Source organism: Numida meleagris, chromosome 3, assembly GCF_002078875.1.
Source record: "Numida meleagris isolate 19003 breed g44 Domestic line chromosome 3, NumMel1.0, whole genome shotgun sequence".
Taxonomy (NCBI): domain Eukaryota; kingdom Metazoa; phylum Chordata; class Aves; order Galliformes; family Numididae; genus Numida; species Numida meleagris.
The window spans coordinates 52,812,068-52,828,863 of NC_034411.1; the positions used below are offsets into that span (position 1 = coordinate 52,812,068).

The 16,796-nt window shown below is 38.8% G+C and overlaps 1 long non-coding RNA gene across 1 annotated transcript; it reads right to left on the reverse strand.

The window, feature by feature from the left end:
* LOC110396829 lies at window positions 1,719-13,402 on the reverse strand. Its single transcript, XR_002437291.1, has 4 exons — window positions 13,307-13,402; window positions 7,096-7,219; window positions 4,703-4,851; window positions 1,719-2,222 (listed from the first exon to the last, which is right to left on the reverse strand). It is a non-coding gene; the product is annotated as an uncharacterized LOC110396829 (long non-coding RNA).

Here is a 16,796-nt window from a genome sequence, read left to right on the forward strand (position 1 = left end):
CACCAGCTTCGTTGCCCTCCTCTGAACACGCTCCAGGGCCTCAGTGTCTTTTTTGCAGGGAGGGGCCCAAAACTGGACACAGTACTCGAGGTGGGGCCTCACCAGAACTGAGTACAGAGGGAGAATGACTTCCCTACTCCTACTGGCAGCACTATTTCTGATACAAGCCAGTATGCCATTGGCCTTCTTGGCCACCTGGGCACACTGCTGGCTCATGCTCAGCCAAGCATTGACCAACACCCCCAGGTCCGTTTTGTCTATACAGTCTTCCAGCCACTCTGCCCCAAGCCTGTAGCGTTGCCTGGGGTTGTTGTGGCCGAAGTGCAGGACCCGGCACTTGGTCTTGTTGAACCTCATCCCGTTGGCTTCAGCCCAGAGATCCAGCCTGTCCAGATCTCTCTGTAGGGCCTCTCTACCCCCAGGCAGATCGACACTTCCTGCCAGCTTGGTGTCGTCTGCAAACTTACTGAGGGTGCTCTCAGTGCCCTCATCCAGGTCATTAATAAAGATATTGAAGAGGACAGGCCCCAGCACCGACCCCTGGGGAACACCACTTGTGACCAGTCGCCTGCTGGATTTAACTCCATTCACCACCACTCTCTGGGCCCGGCCCTCCAGCCAGCTCCTTACCCAGCAAAGGGTGTACCTGTCCAAGCCACGGGCTGCCAGTTTCTCCAGGAGAATACTGTGGGAGACAGTGTCAAAGGCTTTGCTGAAATCTAGGTAGACCACATCAACAGCCTTTCCCTCATCCACCAGGCGGGTCACTCGATCATAATCAGAATGCTGTGAGGATGCCAGGATGCCACATTATTGCCTTCCAATATTTAAAAGAGGATTATAAAAAGGAGGGGAATCAACTTCTTACAAGGGTAGACGATGATAGGACAAGGAGAAATGGTTTTAAGCTCAAGGAAGGAAGGTTTAGATTGGATGTCATAAGGAAGTTCTTCACAGAGAGAGTAGTGAGGTGCTGGAACAGGCTGCCCAGAGAGGTTGCGGATGTTCTGTCCCTGGAGGTGTTCAAGACCAAGCTGGATTTGGCCCTCGGCAACCTGGTTTAGTACCAGATCTGGAGGTTGGTGGCCCTGCCAGGGGCAGGGGGGCAGGAACTCAATGATCCTTGAGTCCCCTACAACCCACGCCATATTATGATTCCATGATTCTCCATGCACAGCTAATTAAAGAATTCCAACCTGTTGCCCAGCATTACTATTCTGAGTGCTCAGGTTAGAAGAGAGCTACTATTACTTTCTAATCTTCCCAACTCCACCCATAGGATTAGAAAAAAATCGTTTTTTTTTCTTGGAAGACAGAAATCAGTCTAAACACATTTTCTTGTAAAATCTGCTTTCCAGCTGAAACTTTGTTTTAGATTGTGTTCTATTTTTTTTAATTCTAAAATAAACGGTATTGTGGGAAATCATTAATATTGATGGGGGATTAATGTCTCCAGTGCCAGGAGAAATTTAAGTGCTATGAAAGTGTTTATTGTGTTGAAACTCTATCAACACCAACAAAAGCACAGTTCAGAACAAGTAAACTTCATTTGCAAAGGAATCAGAGTACTTTCAGAATGAAAGGGGCTTCTCAATCTGAGAAACAACTATACAAGCTGTATATCACTTGAAAGAAATCCAAGGATCAAAACACTATAGATTCTTCAGAGATTAAAAAACTTGCTATTAGCTTTCATTTTTTAGTTTTTGCTAGCTTGGCTTATGCAGATGTACTACAAAGTACTGCATTATTATTAACACTGTATTAATTTACTCAGTGAACAAAGTCCAGTGTGCAGTATGAATGGTGAGTAACTTTATTCTGCTCAAACAGCCCTAACTAGAAATCAACCAATTATAAATCTTTATTTAGGCTGAGGGAGTATTTTAGGCCCAAACAAATAAAGAAGGAGCACTAGGTTAAAAGTTCTTAGTAAGGGTAGGAATGTGATAAATAGGTGAGTCAGTTTTGCTAGCATTGGGGTTTCGCAAATCTAATTTGGAAGTGAGATGACATTTCAGATAGCTGCCTATCCCACTGGACAGCACTTTATATAGGACATCAGTTCCCTTTGGTTATTTTTCTTCAGTTCTTTTCTCCTGCATTTTGTTTCTCACCATCCTGCAAGAAGAGTGCTGCATGCACAACTTGTCAGCTAGAGATTGAGGATGCTCCCCAGTTCATGTGATGCCTGCTGGATATCAGTTACTGCTGTCTGTTACCTAACAAAGAGAATATTAGTCTTTATGCAGGATAGCTCTAGGATCAATCAAACAAACTACTTGGGATCAGAAAAGAAAAAACTGGAGTCTCAGATCAGAACTGTTATCCATCTAGAATGGTAACGTCACTGACCAGATGTTTCAGAGGAACAAAGGGAGAGAAACCCAATGGTAGATTTACATTCTAAGGTACTCAAAATAAGACCAAGGGAATTTGAGTCTCTCTTCATGAAACTGTTGTAAGTCCTGCATCCCTCTCTGCAGCCATCTAAAAGATTTAGGATTTCCCTTCTCTTTTAAAGCAGAGGAATATTTATCTACTTTAACTTGTCTTTCAATTTTCATCAGTTCATAACAAATAAGAGTCATTATTTTAAACTGCTTCTTTCAAATTCTATTTTTAAGTGTTCTATCTTCATTTAGCAATTACAGATACTTGAAAAATACTGAGTCTCATTGTAATGGTTTAGATCAAATGAGAAAATTGCACTGATAGTACCATAGCATTTAGAGATAGGAAGTTCAAACTCTGTGGGAGGTATCTTCCAATTCAAAACGCTCTTTCCCTCAATAGGGAAAGAATGAATAAATCCGCAATGGATGATTATATTTATCACCCTGAAAATATTTAAATATTGTTTTGTTCAAGAAGGACAACAAATTATGCAGAATTACACCAAATTTTTATGAAATATTCTCCACTTCTAAATCACACATGCTGATAGAGTGTTTTGTTTTAATTTCCTTATGTTCATGGACAAGTTTATTAATAACACCTTGAAATGTGTTAAATGTCACACAAATATAATTACTGTAATTAACGTAGAGGAATTCAATAAACTTAACTGTATATAGATTACATTTTTAACTGTGAATAATGAATATAAAATACATTAATACATAATAAGCCTGATAAATGCATTTAGCTTACATATCTAGTGTATACATTAAATAACACTTTATTAAAGATGAAATGAGAGCAATGTTATTACTCCTGTATTGCGTGGAGCTTGTAAACGTGTTTCTTTGCACGTAACAAAAGTTATAGCCAAAAACGGTCATGGGTCAGGCAGAGCACATCTCAAAAACCTGAAGCTGTTTATTCTTTATGATCTCAGACCCCAGGCAGTACTATGTATCCTCATGCCAAGATTTTATAATAATCATAAGACCTTATTTTTTAGAAACTACAACCACCTATGACAAGGAGCTCAACTATTTAATTTGCTGCAGGAAACAGTACCTCCTTTTGTTTGTTCTGAACCATGTTTCATGCAGATTGTGTTTGGTGCTCCTCTGTTACAAACAGAGAAATAAGGGAAACACTCCATGCTCGTATTCTACATACCATTCCTGATCTTATATGGATTTCAGTAAAATCTTACCACACTTATCTTTGGTGCGAGTGATAGGCTAGATTCCTTGCTGGGAAAACATTTCAGATTTTTGAGTAACTTTATTTTATCTGCTCCTTTTAAATCAGTTTATATATTAAAATAGTTCCAACATCTTATCCTAAGTTCCTTTATACAAATGCTGTCTCATCCTGTATTGCACATTTTGTGAATTTTCAAGATATTTACAGCCACTGCTACTTCAATACAAGATGCTTCTTCTGCGTCAACTCTAAGAAGAAAATTCCCAAATTGGTGAATACGTATCCAAGGTATTTTAAGTTTTCTGCTGCATTGCTGTGTTTTCTAAATGTTTCTCTCAATTGTCTTGACATTAATGTCTCTGTTTCAGGATTTCTGCTCCTGAGATGCTGTTGCATTACTGAAGTAAGGTTTTTTGAGTTATTATTATTGTTGCTTTTTAGTTTTCCTAGGTGGCCAAAACTTCAGTATTCTAGAGGATGCATTCTCAGCTGAAATAGACTCCATTCATTCCTTCTTTTAAGAAAGATCTTTAATTTTAGCTTTCCTTAGGTCTTTTTGTTCAGGTTTTATGCATTTGTTCTGAGACATCAATTCATATGTGCTTAACTAGCCTGCATGATACCTGTAACAATTTTACTCTCTCTCTCTTTTTAACCATTTGATATCTCACCAAGTTTCATCACTTCTTCGTAATTTCACTCTTCGGCATAAAACTATCATTGGATTTTTGGGTTTTGTTTCCTTGATGAGAACACAGTGTAAATACACTATACTCAAGAATGCATTGATTGTAAGATTTTGAATCAAGCTCAGCACTCTCTCCTTTTCCTCAGAATTTACTTGTGGTAACATAACATGTGTCAATTGTCTAAATGTGTATTTCTCCTGCTATGTGTTAGTGAGTTAATTTACCTCTGCATGTCAGGTAAATGAATGTACATTTTTTTACATCCTTCAGTCCTGATATGATTTCCCTTAGTACGTTTCAGCCATTCTCATTCTCCTGGATGGCTGATTTATTGTACATATCTGCTACTACACCTTTGTTTCTTCTGTTTGGGGTTTAAACCTTTGTTTCCCACTAAGACAAAAAACACTTACCTGTTTATGCTTTAGTACACCTCACTCAAGAAGACCTTCTTGATCTGAAAGCTTATTCTTTATATCCAATAAGATTTAAGTACCCGGCTTTCTGGGAATAGCTGTATCTTCTCATCTCAGCAACAGGTAACAATCAAAATGATGAAGGTCTAAGAAAGGGAAAAACTATAGATGTGCTTCAGAAATCCATCCCCCACAATCCCTACAGTCCTTGCAAGGGAAACGTTTGAAATGAAACAAACCCCTGATATATTATTATTCATGCAAAGATTATACAAGTTTTATGACTGCTAGCTTGTTTTACTCTGAATAAGGAGGAGAGTGTTTCCTTTGAATCAGAAAACTTATTTAAATGATTGTTGTGTGTTATTTTTTAATAAAACAGTTTGACAAAGTAAGAAGTAATGTCTCCATCAGTTCTAAAGAACATCATTCCCTTCTGAGTCAAAAAACCCTAAAATTGATTAGGAACACTTCAAACATTTGAGGTTCAGAGCTACAATGTTGTGTCCCATAGTGCAAGGTAATGATGTATTTCCTATATTTACATCCTATGCTAACAAATTATTCTTAAAATTCCATTATTTTTCCAAGATAAAAAATGCAGTGATACAAAAATAAAACAATTTTTGATATGTAGAATACTTTTCCAAAGCAGAATTCTATGATAGGAAATTATTTCCATTAATATATTTTGACTAACTTTATCAGTCATTCACTGAATAAGACTCATCCAGACTGATGGGTCTTGATCTCATTTTTAGTGTCCTTTCAGGCTGTTACTACTTCATGGCAGTCTTGCCTGTGGAACAATAGGAAAATTATTTTAAATGGGAATTATTTGACTGGCTCAAATAATTGATAAAATAGCCATTTATTAGGATACACACCAATTGGAATAGTGCTGCTTCTTGGGGCTCTGTACAAACTAAGAAGAACTAAAATACAATGCTTCTCAGACAGTAGGATAATAAAATGCAGTATAAAAATTTTTCTGTATGTGGATGCAGTAAAATGGTAATTCACAGGAAAGCAAGAAGGAAGGATTATATGCATCATACTCTGGCCAGGAGTGGTTTAGAGAGCCCGCTATGCATTCTATATGACTTTAGTCCATCTACACTAACTCAAATTGTACACTTAAGGGACATTTTGGAAGCCTTGAACACACTGAAAATTACAAAGTGTCCAAATATTTGTTCTTCCCCCAGAACATGGAAAAAAAAAAGAATACAAAGTCTCCCCATTAATCACTGGAGTCTTAAAATTTTTTCAATACTATTAAGAAACATTAAGAAACAGGAAATATGTAAAATGTATTAGGATAGATCTATTGTGCAGTTCTTGTGATATTTTTCAGCCTACATCTGCTAGCAAGAGGCAAAAGGAAAAAAAGAAACAAGAGCATTTTTATAAAGTGTAATTTGAATGCCAGAAAGCCAATGCCTAAGTAAGATGTTTGTTTCAGTTGTCCCAGCTGTATGTTGCCAATGTAGATCTTAGTTTAATTGCGGGCATTCTTTAAAGTAAATCATTATCTATCATTGTCATTCCAAAATGATAAAACATTAAAATAGATGCAACATTCAGCACTATTTAGACAGATCTGAAGACATTTTAAAAGCATGTATTCTGTAGGCTTCAGATCACAGAATTTTATGCAGAAAGACCTTTCAGATCAAAATGTAAGCCAAATCATCCACAAAATACAGTAAACTGGTAGAGGAAAAAGGGATAAGCCTTCTCATTTCCCCATTTGTCTGAAATTGGAAGTGCTATAGGGATGAAATTATGGTCATTTCATCAGAATGTCTCTTCAGTCAATGAATGAAACAGATATTGTGAGATATCAAATAGTTTATTTCCAACAGGGGGAAAAAGCAAAACTCTCCAGCAAGATGTGACAAAGGAGATGTGACATGTTACTTGGGATTTTAAGAGTCATATGTATGACTACAAGATTCTCTAATGATTAAGAATGTCCAAACACAAAATTAAGGGAACTGTAGTTCGGCATCCTTGGAAAATTTTAATGTTCCTTTGTGTAGCATGTAATAGAAATATAAGAATTGCTTGCATTTGATTTTGTGTCAGCCAAAATTAGAATTATTATTAGTATGTTTCTGTACCAGAAACTCTGTTCTGCCCCATTGTTCTTTTCTACAGCTAGGCTGCATATATACTTGCGTAAAGGCTATGGGAACAGATAAAGGACTTGGAGCATGCAGGGACACAATGGAAGGCAGCAGAGTCACTCTGTAGTTCACAGAAATGTGGAGCAGCACATTGCAGATTCTGTGAACAATAACCAGATTTGTTCAGTGATCTTGGTATTTACATTTTATCTGTGTGTCACTCTGCTTTAGTGGTTCTGACATTGCTCCTCACACTACCTTATTGTTGATTGAAGAAAGTTTCCTCTGTTGCTGGAACTTTGCCTCAGACCATATTCCCTCTTAAAAATCAGAAGAATAAAAGATGTATTTCCCTGGAGAGGATAATTCTTCACAAAGCCACCTGCAGATTAAAATAGAATAAAAAAATACAATACTGCTCCGCATAGCATTTTAGAACCAAGATGTAGTAAAAATAAATTCCACAACAAAAGAGTACTACTGCCTCATCTACCGTCCACCCTCTTTGCAAGACTGTGCAGCAGAGGAAAGTGAAATCATGAGAAATGTGTTCCCCTTTTCCATGTAAGAACAATCACTTTCTTATAGTCACAAGCAAGCTAATATCTGTTATCACTTGGCAACATAATTTATGGCAGCTGCACTCAAGTGGAAACATTTGTGCTCTGCTCCATAAATGTATTGAATATCTTGATAACACAACATAGTTCTCAAGCTGTACTATTTAGAATGTTTGTGAGGTAGGATTCTAGGATAACCTGATTAGGACTTTAAGTGTAGCTAGCAACATTTTCCCTGAGACTGCTGTTCTTACTCATACTGAGTACAATCTGTTCCATTCTAAAGACTTAAGTCAAACAAATTGATTACTCTGTACAGTACCAGTCATGTTAGACCGGATCTGGCTGGAGACAAGAGGTGCCCTCACCATACAATCTGTAATGCATGAGTCTATAGGATAAGTGACTTTAGAAGGAAGATTTATTTCTCCATCTGCCAATTAAAGCAGGGAACTCAAGTCTACCTCATTGTGTCAGAACAATTTCCCAAGAGGATTCCGCAGAGCAGTCTGCAGCAAGAAAGAAATGCAGCCTCTGCTCCTACTCCATGGAGCACTGTCACAGTACACCCTTCCTTCTGGACACAACCAGACTTTGCTGTTTAGACTAATGTGCCAAGCCCATCTGGTTTCACTAAGATTCTCCTGTCACATTCCTTGGCTCCAGCTTACAGAATGCATTTCCAGGATAGAGGATCTCTGTCCACTATCACTTTTTGAAAATGGATCTCAAGCTATAAAAACAACACTAAGTCCCCTAAGGGTACATCTATATTCTGAAAAATCTTAGCTCCCACGTTCATTCCTGTGTCTTGACATGCTCATACTAAGGTCAGTGTAGATATTTTTGTACTCTAGACATATCTTAAAACTCCCTATGAATGCCAGCATGATCTTTTTCCCCCCACTTGTCAATAAGTCCATGTTATCGGAAGAAAGGAGATACAAACTTTAAGAGACTTCCTTCAGCACATCTGGGCCAGCAAACAACAGACCTGTTCTTACACATCAAGCATTCTCCAGTGAATTCATCTACTAATTCCTATTCGCAGATGTTCTATTTTCAGACACCTGGCACTGTTTTTTCTTTGTTTCTGTTTAGGATATTTTTAATCTCTAAGGAGTTAGTTCTCTGCGGAGGAACTAGAGAAAATTGCTTTTGCTCAGGATACTGTCACTGTATTTCTTTGAGCAAGACATACTCAGGTGCTGATGGCCATCAGCAGGTGTTCTGAAAGGCTCTGCTGTGCCTGACTTGTAAGCACTTAAGTCTTCTATTGATTACACTCAACATTCGTTTGGGATAAGGAAAATTGCCTTTCCCAAATAAGTACATATTTGTACAATGCAATGACCCCCAACAGAAAAGAACATTTTTGTTAATGCCCAAGTTACCTATAATTTGCCAAACAGAATACTCACTTGGGACGTAGAAAGAACACAACCATTAATAGATTTTAACAATAACTTAAGATACGAAGATTATCTATCATAGAAATTCAGATTTAATTTCCCTCTCAAATATTTGCTTTATACCATGACATAATAGAAGTTTCAAAAACTACATTCACTCTGTTCCCTGCATGTATTTATGCTTAGCATCAAATTACATTTGAAGCCTTTCCTGATCTTCTGAAAATATCTGTGTACTTGGAGAATTATACTTCCCCCCCCCCCCCCCAATGCACTCATAACAGGAATAGAAAAAAATTATACAGCTATGTTCTTGGAAAAGTCTGTCCACAACAGCAAGTAAAATACTTTGTGCCAAGGATGTAATAACAAACCTAGATCCATTTCAGAAGTTAATATTTTTGTAATTTTTCCAATCTGTTCCCATTTACTGAGTTTTCATTTTAGATTGAATCATACTAGGTGCACACCTTGAGTGTTCCTTCCTGACAGAAACCTGAAAAGCATTCAGTATATGGATTCTGAAACCTCTCCAAGACCACTGCACAAGTTTCATAAGAATCAAAACACGGATCCAAAACGGCAAATGTTGACAATCATGCCTAGCTTTGGGAGAGTATGCATATAGGAGAATCCAAAGATGAAGCATGGTAATGAATTAAGAGCCATGGGTGGTCTTCAGAGTGGTTTATAGTAAGCTAACTCATCATTCCTTTCCTAACAGAACAAGAAATATAATCTCTTTCACCTATCACCACGCCCTTCTTTAATAACTGCATACTGAAGAACTAATGAGTGAAAATTCTATCTAGATGAATAGACGAGAGGGAAAGCTTTAGGGTTTTTTTGGATATGTTTATAATGTGTCTGATATCATAGATGAGATAGTGCCTAATGTCTTGGCAGGTAAAGCAAATGGGCTGTTTAATACATTTCCTTCATGGTCTAAGAAGAGCCATGATTCCAGGGAAAGAAGCAGCATCAGAATTTGTGTAATATTACATTACAAATTGTATCTAAAGAACATTGTTAAGTTTCAGCAACAAACACTCTCTATCCACTGACTGGTGGAAGGTACAAGAAGTGTTTCATTCTACTTCACCCGAAAGATCACAGTAGTGAACATGGCATGAGCTGCAACATAAGAGACAGTCAATGTCCTAGAATTATGCTAAGATCTGTGATCATGTGTGGATCAAAGTAAGGCTATCTGTTCATCAACTAGAGTAACTTTTTTGTACAAGCTTCATTTACACTGCATCTTTCTGTAGGACCCCTGTTCCAGTCAATGTACAGAAGAGGCAACACTCGCTTAGCCAGCAGTTTTCAACCTCTTTTCATCATTGTGTGTATTTCTAAAATGTGATTTTTTTCTACTGTTTATCACTGATATATATGAAAGCTTCATAAATAATTGAGAAGCTGAGCATACAAACCAGACAGAAAAGAGTTAAGATTACCAATGGAAATGAAACAATTTCGTGCTCCAAACTGCCAAAGCTAATTTCTGGCTCTGAGGTGAAAAATGTATGTCAACTGCTCACTCTGGAGGCATAAATTGTTCTCAGAAATATTTTGGGTTACAGTTTTAAGCAGTCGACCTTGGTGCCAGATACTTTGGTTCAAATCCCCATAGACACAGGGAAGCTATAAAGTGTGTATTTTGCACAGCCCTTACACTCTTTTAATGCAAAAAATTACTAATGTGTCACAATATCCAGTCTCTATTGCAGCACAGGATGGAATTTCTTAAGTTATAGTGGACTTGGAAAAACAAATTATCTCTCTCACGCACAACTTTTTACACCACACTTCCCAAACTTTTACAAACATTTTCACTCCCTAAAGATGTGAAATTGCATCATGTGTATTACACTGCAAAAATCCATTAGCATGCGATATACTATTACTTAAAGAAACGGGGTATGAAGTATGCTAATCTGAGGGAAAATGTTGTATTACTATTCATAGTACTGCCACCGCCATAGGAGAAACTTGTGTGAAGAGGAGAGAAATTGTGGACCAGACTTCTGAACTGTTCCAATCACTCCAACCCAAAGTGGACCCTCACTCAGATACTGGTTTTCCACCATTTTTACACACCCTGTTGTCAGCTACTTATCTGAACCACAGGTGGTGCCAAAAACTGAAAGGGGCTCGTTAACTCAACTAGATAGAATGAAGCCTTACAGAATGGAACTTGTTGACCCGAAAAACTAGCTTTGTTTTTTCCCCTTCTTGCCTCAGCACCCTGGAGAAGCAACTGGGGAATGTGGTCTGGAAGGAAACTGTCATACATACCAGGCATGTTTCTGGAAAACCTGAGCATCTATGATGACAGAGGAAGTTTTACTAGTGACTCACTAGAAAATATCTGTGAAAAATAGTGACAGAGTTCTTTACTGTCAGAAGGCAGATTTGCAGAATAAAGTTCACAATTTTTGTAAGGCCTTTGGACGTAGCACCCTAGTCGCCAATGAAAAGTCATGGAAATTATTGGAAAACGCGGAGGCAGTTATCAGAGTAATTCTTGATTATATAACATTGCATCCTGAAACGTGAATTTTCATTCTTACAATACATTTATATGAAAGCAAATACAAATATTAGTTGCACTGGACTACTTCACTAAAATACTAAAAATAGAAGGAAAATGAAAGGTTTTAGCACACACAGTTTAAAATAGGTAGGTTACTGTGAAAGCAGTGTACCCTTGCAGCCCAGAAAGCCAAACATACCATAGGCTGCATCAAAAAAAGCACAGCCAGCAGAGTGAGGGAGATAATCCCGCCCCTCTACTCTGCACTGGTGAGGCCTCACCTAGAGTACTGTGTCCAGGTGTGGAGTCCTCAGTACAGAAGAGACATGGACCTGTTGGAGCATGTCCAGAGGAGGGCCACAAAAATGATCCAAGGGATGGAACACCTCTCCTACAAGGAGAGACAGAGAAAGCTAGGGCTGTCCAGCCTGGAGAAGAGAAGGCTGTGAGGTGACCTGAGAGTGGCCTTTCAGTATCTAAAGGGGAGATACAGGAAAGAAGGGGACAGACTCTTTAGCAGCTAAAGAGTCTGGTGGCTAAAAACAAGGGGAAATGGTTTCAAGCTCAAAGAGGGTAGATATTAGGGAAAGATGTTTTATAGCAAGGGTGGAGAGGCACTGAAACAGGTTGCCCAGAGGTGTGGTTGATGCCCCATCCCTGGAAACTTGCAAGGCAAGGCTGGATAAGGCCCTGAGCAACCTGATTTAGCCAAGGATGTTCCTGTTCATTGCAGGGGAGTTGGACTAGAAGGCTTTCAGAGGTCCCTTCCAACTCCAAGGGTTCTACAACTTTAAGTAATGCCTCCTATTTATTTCTGTGCAAATTACAATAGATATGAAGAACATAACAATACTACTTGATAAAGCGAATTCTCAGCCACAAAACACTATTTTTCAACAGTCACCACTGTTAGGCATTCATTTTTGTCAGTGATGAACAAAAGCCTGCATGGTTAACTTGCAAGTATCTGTATCGAAGGTGACCCACAGCTGCTATGACAGCATAATTGCAAAATACACCACCCACTGCCTCAGTGTGCTAACATCTACTGTTTGGTCTCCATAAATGTTTAGCAAGTATTGATGAATGTCAATGGCTGCCATTCCCCCCCACCCCCTTATGCCATCTATCACATGGTAATAAAATGTTCTATTACATTGGTGGGAAAGTTCAACCTCTACTGTCATACCACTAACATCTGCTTTCGATGTCAAGGGACAAAATAAAACAGGGTGCATTATTTTAGGAGCAGCGCTCACAGTTGACGTTTCTCTCAGTGTGCATACATTGGATAAGAATGTTAAGATTTGCTTGCAGGAATCCTTAAGAGCCCAAATCCTTTCACTTATGTACAGCAAGTGATGCCAGTGATGTACATTTAATTTAGCAACAGAATCTCAATTAAAAAAGTGACCTTCAGAGCACTTGAGGAGAAAGCTATCGAAATACTTTGAAATGGAATAACTGGAATCTGTAGGCATGTCCTGGAAAATAAGACGACCTTAATTTTCAAAAAGTCAATTTCTGTTCTGCTCTGTAAAGTTTGTATGTCTGTGGCAAAAGGTAAATATATAATTTTCAGTCCTAGAAGCTCATGCTGAAAATGGTATCATGGAGAAATAGGTTAATTGGTGCTTGATCACCTGTCATTTAATAGGAGCAAGATTACCTAAATTATAATTGCAGGAGAGGGAGAAGCAAAATCTTGTAGAAGTGCTTAAGACACAAATCTTTTGTGCATCCGACTGCTGTGGCAGGCACAGACACACAGCTCTGTGCTGCCTTTGAAAACCTCAGCTTAAAATCCGTGCATACAAAACATTTTCTGTTTTTAGACATGTATTAGCCCTGTTTGTTTATCTGCCCTACTTTACATCTTTTCAAGAGATTTTTTTTCAATCCTACCTGCCTTGTTGCAGGTTACCAGCTCTAGAGCAGGCTGCAAGAGCAGAACTCACCCATGAAAGCTGTTCGGAATCAGTGAAAGAAGAGGAGTGCGGCGCGCAGATAAGCCCAGCATCCATGCGGGCAGGCTGAAGAAGGACATTCGCTCCTAAGCGCTAGGGACACAAAAATGCGAAGCTCACAAAGGGCTGCTGCTGGTTGCTAAGGGACGGCGCGTGTCGCTAGGTGGCAGAAGCGCTCCTTCTGCTCCTCCTCATACCCTGGTGGTGTGAGCTGTAATTAGGTCAGTCTATGGTAAAGTAGGACTGAGTGATAAATAAAGTAGGTTTTCGCTGCTAGTACACACTGCAGCTTAATTTCACTTCTTTTTAGGTAGTGTTACAAGGTGGATTAAAACTTTTAAGGCAAAGAAAAAGCTCTCTTACCAAAGTAAATGAAATTTAAACTCACCGAGGAGCAACGGGAGAAAAGGAAAAGAGAAAAAAAAAGAAAGATGACTCCTCTCTGGTGACATTGATATTCTGTTCAGAAGAACACTGAGGAGGGGGAGGGTTGTGCAGAGATGAGTGTTAAATCTCCAATCCAAACAGGCAAAATGTGCTGCTTTGCCTGCTCTTGTGTAAGGTAATGATGTGTGGTTTTTCCTTGAGATTTTTGTCTAATTTTGCAATGAAAAAAGACAGTTTTATTCGGCAAAGCATGAGTGAGTTCCCCTTCCAGAGATCAGAGTAATGCATCTCACTATGGAGGTGGTACTGAAGGTCAAAGATGAGATACCATCTCCTGCATCACTTAATCTCCATCTAACTGGGATCCACGTTACCCCAGAGCTCAGTGTCAGCTTGTGGAAAGGAAGATACAAGTTGTCAGAATAATTATTACAGTATGTGTTTAATCAGATTCACAAGGTTGTCCTTTCTGGGTTAAATCATGTTAAAGACTCAATACAGTTGCTAGTGAAGTCGGTGCAAACCTCTCAGATTTCAATAAGAACAGATTTTGCCCTGGCATATTTGTTCCTAAAAGGCATGTTAGAAAAGGAGTTTTCTGGAAGGGGAGAGAGGACAGGGATAATCCTCTTCAGGTTTTCTACCTCTAGAAATACTGAGGCATAGAAAGACCTATTTAAACAGAATGACTTCACTGGCTGAAATGAATTGATGGAAGATAAGAAGAAAGAAAAGATGAACACAAGTGCTAAACAAGTTCTGATTTAAGCAGAATCTAAAATCATTCCTAAACATAAAGCTGCTACCTTAAATATTATATTGCAAATGCATACCAAGAACAGGGGCTTTGCAAGTCCAGATCACTCCTCTGTTCAGTTCTCCAGATGATTACTGGCGTTGTTTTGACTTCAGGACTTAATTAAGAAATTGCTGCCTAAAACACACTAGGACCCAACACAATCAAAGTACTGTATTAAATCCTCCAGAAAGCCTGATTTGGCCAGCTTACATCAGTACAGACGATTTGCATCAACAGGATCAGAGATCTTAACAGAGCACTTATCTTTGCTTTAGTTATTAAGTGCAATAACACTGCTAAGAGATAGTGTCTCTATCTGCTGGCAACATATAACCATAACAAGAATGGAATTTTAGTGGTGTCATATTAAGTGCATTTGAGGAGTTCCAGCAAATTTCAGTTCTGTTTGATAGTGGGACAGCATCACTCCTGAAGAGTCCTCGTCATCTCCTGCTTACTGCCACTCTTAAGATAGCTGCTCCTTAGCTCTCTAGGTGTCATACAACTGTTGACTGACTGAATGTATTTTTAACACAAAGCTAAGAAGAATAGTATCATGCTGTAATGTGACAGAAAATACAGCAATAAGAGCAGAACAGCACAATCCTAGACTAGAGCAAATGAGAACAAGCCCAAAAGCAGCAGCTGTGGATACAGAAATGAAGGAGAAAAAGCAGCTTACCTTTTGAAGGTCTCAAGAAGGCAGAGACCTCCATCAAAATGCTCTTACTTCCACTGCCAACCCTTAAATGAGATCTTGGAAGGGGCGGATCTTGAGTCCACCCCTTCCAGTCACTCAGATGCATTGCATGCACCTGAGCTCCCCTGGGTTGGTCCTGCCACCACCAGGTGCTCAACCACTGTTTCAGGCCATGACTTAGCATTTCCGCTACAGCTCGTCATTCCTGGTTTAGCTGTTTGGAGATTAATTTAGGAAGGAGGAACTTTGGGTCCCACATTTGAGTGTGATACCTGCTTTTATACATTATATTTCTGATCCCATTTCTACACAGCACTCACAGGTGTCATCCTATAGCTTAGGGTGTTTGAGTGAAGAAAACCTCAGTTCTTCTTCTACCTTTTCTTACTCAAACCTTAGCTCAGCTCTGAATTTCCAGTTCAATTCTCTAACAAGTAAACTGTTCTGTAAATAGTGGGCACAGGTTCCATAAATCATCTGAGTTCTATAAGCAATGCATTGAACTCTGCTCTTAACAAGGGTACATGAAAGCAAATATTCCACAGACTCAGGTTTCCCCTTTTCCAGTGACAGATGGGAGCTGAGATCACCCTTGCTTGGTGTCTTTCAGTGCAGCTTGGCTTTTTTGGAGAGATCACATTACACAGTATACTGCATAAATCCTTGTGTATACCACTATGAATGACAATGCTTAGAAAACTGCTGTATCTCTTTTTATAGGCATCTAAGCCTTATATTGGACCTTGGGCTATGACTTTATTGTTTATTACTGTTAATGAATTTAAATAGGACACCAATTTCATTTGCATATGAATTCTACTGTGAATTTCTGAAGCTGGGAAAATTTACAGAGAAGGAAGAAGTGGGAAAAGAACAACACAGTTCTGATATTCATATGCTATTCTCTCCCTCCAGATGTGAGCAGGCATTCTATGGTTGAAGTAATAGTTACTCACAGCACAAAGATGCTATGAACTTGAAAGAATGAATGTGTTAAAATTAGCTGTATCAATTCGATCCTCAGATGGAGACAGATGTGAGAGACCAGAATGTTAAAACAGTATCCTACCTCAGTTCTCTTCTACTGTCTCTATCTATTAAGGGTCTTCTGTAAGGAGCTACTGAATTGCTTTTAGTTTTGTGTGGCTCACTATTAAACATGGAGTAGTACCACAGTAAAATATCTTGTTACCTAAAGGTCTTGTCAGGCACAGGTGTCTGACACCTACTGAGATTTCACGTGTGTCACTACAGTTTTGTATCTCCAAGAACAGCTGATGCTACCACTGACCTCACCTGCAAGTTGCTGTCCTTGCGTTTGATCTGGAAATCATGCATGAGCCAGTTGACTAGTTTGTCTAGTTTAATCAACTGCCATGCTTGCTGGAAAACCACTATGCTCAGGACTAGAGTTCTTTCAACAGGTTTCGTTTTACTGCCATCTGAAGAAGCCTGAGAAAAAATGAAAGATGATGGTGACAATAGATGGATTTGACTGTGGATTTAGAGTGCTAAAGATAGTATTTGACAAGTTGGATCACAAACAGATTATTTTTATTACTACCAAGTTTGAAACTGATGCACAAGGGCTGGAT